Here is a 5,417-nt window from a genome sequence, read left to right as displayed (position 1 = left end):
CTCCTGGAGCAGCCTGCTGGAACGAGACTCCTGGGGGACCCCTGGTGCAGGGTGGGTGGGCCCACTCCCCTCCTGGGAGGCTCCTAACCAGCTCTTCCCCAACCCTGTGGGCTTCCTGGCTGGGCCGGCTTGTCTGGACTGGGCCCGGCCACAGCAGGACAGCTCAGCCCAGGGCTACTTAGGACCCGCAGAGCCTCAGGAGGAAACGTGCTGGGGAGAGGTTTCCAGCAGACTGTGTCATCTGACAGATGAAGAAGACAAGGCCCAGGCAGGCCAGAATTGAGTGGATTTCAGTGTCCACTGAAAGGTTCCTCTAATTCCAGTCCACACAGTTCAATGAAGGCCACATTTTCCGAGCAGTGACAAGCAGAACGCCTTCGGGACAGCAGTGGTCCTGGTTCCCACATGTCCCAATGCCTATCTCAGCAAGCCCAGCTACTCCACATAATTTTAAGTTAAATTTTTCTTAGGAATCTCAACTGGGAAATGCAGGACCATGTCTTAAACAGAACTAGACACTGAGTCATCAGAAAGGCACTTTGCCGTCAGGGTTTGGTGTCTGTTCATGAGCTTTCTGAGTGGTGACAGAGGGTGGGGTTGGAGTTCACAGCAAGCAACACCATTTCTTCCTTTTTGGAGGTGAATTTCATTTATTTTTATATATTGCAAGCAGACATTGCTAAAGGCAATAGGACCGTCTCCTGACTTTGAAAGGTAAGAATCCCCCAGACATATGGAGAAGTTCAACATTTTGAAAGTGCTTTTAGAGTAAGGTGCTGACCCATGTGTTCAGAATGATCCCATTTTGATAAAAAGCAACACCCGTCTGGGGAAATGTGTGTGAACATCTTTTACAAACACACAGGTGGACGGGAGTAATAAGCAACAAAAATAAGCTGCTGTGCCCGGAGAGGAGGGTGGCAGGAGGGGCCCCCGGAGCTTGTCCTTACACATTCCTGCATCGTCTTTGCTGAGAAAGAGCCACAAAACACTCCTATTTATCATCTGCCTCTGACAGGGACAATAATATGCCAGTGTTACATGAAGAAAGCAAAGCAGATGGGCAGTTTCTCTCCCTCTTTGCTCACGAGCATTTATTAAGGTCCTACTGCGTGCACATCACAAAGCGAGGCACCGGGGGTACCTCCTGCCCGCAGGTAGCGGAGGCAGAGCCGGGCGCGGGAGCGGGAGCCCTCAGCCGGGGGAGGCACATGTGGGTTCTCAACTGACTGCCGAGCGTCTCTCACAGTTTTATCCTCTCCCCACAACAGTCATCACACTGTGTCTTGTACACGGTAGGAACTTTACGGTTTTTTGAGCCCTCATTTTCTAGATTTACTTATTCGCCCACGTATTTATTTATTGAGGACCTACTGCGTGCTGGGCTGTATCTACAGGGCAGACAGAAAGATGAGACACTGCAGGGCTTCATAGCAAAAGCCGTGACTGGCAACAGCTCAGGGTGCTTTGGGACCACCGAGAAGGGATATCTAAATCTGGTCAGGGGTCTTGGGAGTCTTCGTGGAGGTGCCGCTCAAGCTGAGTTTTACAGACTGGAGGAAAATAACCAGACAAGAGGAACGAGTATCACAGGCAAAGAAGACAGAACGCGCAAAGGCTCAGAGGCACGGTGTGACCGAGCCCAGCATCTGTGAAGACCTGGGGGTGTGGCACCAGAGAGGCTGGTAAAGGACCACAGGGCAAAGGGGTGCTGAGGCGGGATTCTGCCCTGACCACATGGGAGGGACGTGACAAGATCTGCCTTGAGGAAAAATTACTGCAAGAGTGAAGGGATCTGGGTAGAAATAGCAGATTTACCACATGCATTTACTTCTTTTTTCTCCCTTCTGAGACCCTAGTGAAATTATAGCAAAGAGATCTTTCAAAAGGCATAAACCTAGAACCACAAAGAACATAGCAAAGGAGACCACAGCAACATTTTCAAAGAGTTGGATAAGTCATCCCTGAGAAAATTTCCAGAATAAGGTGCAGAGGTTTCCAGATTAAAAGGCCCCCAAAATGCCCGGCACAACAGGTAAAAATAAATTCACATCAAAGCACACAGCCCTGAATTTTTAGAACCCTGGGCACAGCTAAGCTACTAGAAGCTTCACATCTCATATAAAAAGGCCTGGCTTCTCGGAGGTTAGCTTTTGGGCTTTTCAACAGCAACATTAGAAGTAATCAAAGGAGTCATGCCTTCCAAATACTGATAAAATATTATTTACAGGCTAGAATAACATATTTCGCCAAACCATCAGCACTTGGAGCCTTCTGCGTCTTGTATGACTGAGGAAGCTCCTTAGACTCATTCCTCCTGCCAATAAAACAAACAAACAAGCCTGAGGAAAAACCCTAAAACTCCACATACATTTGAAGGTACTGGAGAGTCAAATAAAAGTAAGCAGATCCTAAAGGAGAGTTTTCATCTTCGTTTGTTTGTATTTATAGCTTTCATGTTGGGGCTGGTCAAAGTCAGCCCTACAGACAGTGGATACAACTCTGAAAATCCCCGAGTATTTAGGAACTGATTAACATATTTGTTTTTATTCAAAGAAAAACTCAAAAAGAAAATTAGAAAGTATTTGGAATTGAATGAATAGTAAACACAATTATAGCACAAATGCCTATATTAGAAAAGAAAAAATGTCTCAAGTCCATGTCTTCACTCCCACCTTGAGGAACTACAAAAAGAAGCATAAATTAAACTCAAAGTAAGTAGAGGAAATAATAAAAACAGGAGCAGAATCAATAAAATTAAACACATTAAAGAAAAGTAACAAAGCCAACATTTGGTTCTTTGACACGATGAGTCAAATTGATAAATTTCCTAGCTAGGCTGATCAAGCAAGCAAGCAATCAATCAAGCAAAAGGACTTTGAGTTACCAATTTCAGGGAAGAGGGGACTGGCTGGCTTGGCATTTGTTAGCGAAACACCAAAGGTCCATTCGCTCGCCACCCAGTAGCCAATAATCGCGAGGCAAGTGTTGGTGTAAGGAAAGGTGGCCTTTAATCGGGAAGCCGGCAGCCTGGGGACATGGTGGACTCGTGTCTCAAAGGCCATCTCCACTTTTCCCAGACTCGCCAAAGGGTTTTATAGGGACAGGTGGAAGGGGGCTGATTCATGGTGACCTAAGCAGGGACGTGCAGGTGTCAGATAAACATCAAAGAACTCCTCAGGTGGGAGCTGATTCACGGTGACCGTCCTCCTTGAAGTCAAGTCAGGGACTCAGCTCCTGTGAACCTCAAAAAGATCTGGTTAATAAGCCAGCAGAGCATGGCCGTTTGGGTTAATGATCTTTTCTGTTATTATCCTGTGTACAATGTGAGCAGAAGGCGTTATGTTCTAGTATCACGTGAACAAGAATCATTGTGTTCTAACATCCAGCTGCAAGCTATGTGGTTTGGGTTACGAGAGTAAGAAAAAAAAAAAACTTTCTAATTGAGAAGTTTAACAATATGGAGTCACTCCTGTTCAGGCTGTTAGAAACTCCCCACTGTCGAGTGTTCATCCCATTTCTACGGAGCGAGGGCCAAGAGGTTCATTTTCACTGCTTCCAGCTGAACGGGGATGATGAGGAATTTAGAATGGAACGTGTGGTTTTTTTCTTTAAAATTTTCCCTGGTCGGGACATCACTACAGATGCTACTGACATTAAAAGGATATCTAGAGAATATTAGAAATAACTTTATGCCAATAAATTCAACAACTTAGATGAAATAGACAAATTCCTTTAAAATTATAACTTACCAAAACTGACACAAGATGAAACAGAAAATACGAATAGCCATATACCTAAGAAGGATATTAAATTCATTTTTCAGAACCTATCTATAAAGAAATCGTCAGGACTATCTGCGTTTGCCGGTGATTTTTTAAAAATAAAATTCAGAGTTAAAATAATACCAGTTTTACACAAACTCTTTGAACATATAGGAGAAAAGAAGCACCTAAACTAATTTTATAAGGCTAGCATAATCCTAATACCAAAACCTGGCAAAGATATTAAAAATAGGCAATTTTGGGATAATATTCCTCAAGAAAAATTTTTCAAAGTATCTGCAAACTAATAGCAAATCTAATCCAGATATACAAATATATTAAAATATATACACATACATGTGTATATATGAGCGGTCTTCAAAAAGTTTATGGGAGGATTTGTATTATCTTTTAATTTTTCCATGAACTTTTTGAGGTGCCCTTGTATTTCCTATATGTATATCCTATATACGTGTACATACATATACAATTAATGTGTATTATTGTGCATATATGTATGTACATGCATATACATGCATATAATTTTTTAAAACTATATAATTTTCTTTTTAATGTCCTTAATATAAGGGCCAGAGCTTCCTCCCAGACTCAATTTCATAAATTCTCTATTGGCTGCTGAGGCCAGTCGGGATAATTCTGCTTGTCCAGTCTGGTTTCTGGGAAGATTCATTCACGTTCTCAATGGTCATCAGCTCAGATGGAATTAGGTTGTTCATCTTCTCCAGCTCTTTCTCATATTTCTGAATCCTGGCCTTTGAGAGAGACACAAATTCAGCACAACTTTTCACATCTTCTTTTTCCTCAGCATCCATCTGGACAGTTTACTTATACTCTGGCACTGGGACCTTCAGGGCATTAGACTTCTCCGCAGAGCCGTCCACCAAGCTCGCCTTGGCCACGTTAGCCTCGTGGTAAACCAGTCAATAGCTTGTGGATTCTCAGGTAGAGCAGCCAACCTGGAGCTGAGGGTCTCATTCCAGGATTTCGGGGAGTTAGCAATGGCCTTTTGGTTTTGGGATGTGATCTCCTCAAAAGCAACCCCGTCTATGGCTTTTAGAGCAAGTTTTCACCCAGCCATCTTGGGATCCTTCACCGACCCTGGTGGCGTACATGCGTGTATATGCATATAAATTTTAAAAATAGTCTACAAAATTTTAGCAAATCTAACCTAGATATCATATATATATATATATATATATATATATCTTATATATATGTATATACATACAAATATATATAGTATGTGTATATACTATATATATGTTTTATATATATATGAAAATACAACATGGCTGAGTTAGCTTAACGCTTAGAAATCAATCAGTGCAATCACCAGAATAAAGCAGAAAACCAAATGACTTCTTCAACAGATGCTAAAGAACATTTGACAAAATTCAACGTATATCAATGATTAAAAAACGCTCAGCAAACTAGGAAAGGAAGCGAACTTCAATCCGATAACGGGAATCTACAAAAAGCTGTATTGCTATTTAACAGTGAATAATTAAATGCTTTCCCTCTATGATTGGGAACAAACAGGATGTCTCCTCTTGTCACCTCAACTCAACATCGTGATGAAGGTCCTAGACACTGCATTAAGGCAAGAAAGAAAAATAAAAGTGCTAAGATCCA

At 42.3% G+C, this 5,417-nt stretch overlaps 1 pseudogene; it reads right to left on the bottom strand.

Annotated features, from left to right (window-relative positions):
- Window positions 1-4,379: 4,379 nt before the first annotated feature.
- On the bottom strand, window positions 4,380-4,863 carry LOC134369307 (ATP synthase subunit d, mitochondrial-like; annotated as a pseudogene).
- Between the last annotated feature and the right edge of the window lie 554 nt (window positions 4,864-5,417).

This window comes from Cynocephalus volans, chromosome 1 (assembly GCF_027409185.1).
Source record: "Cynocephalus volans isolate mCynVol1 chromosome 1, mCynVol1.pri, whole genome shotgun sequence".
NCBI lineage: Eukaryota > Metazoa > Chordata > Mammalia > Dermoptera > Cynocephalidae > Cynocephalus > Cynocephalus volans.
This window is presented reverse-complemented; position numbering and strand designations above follow the sequence as displayed.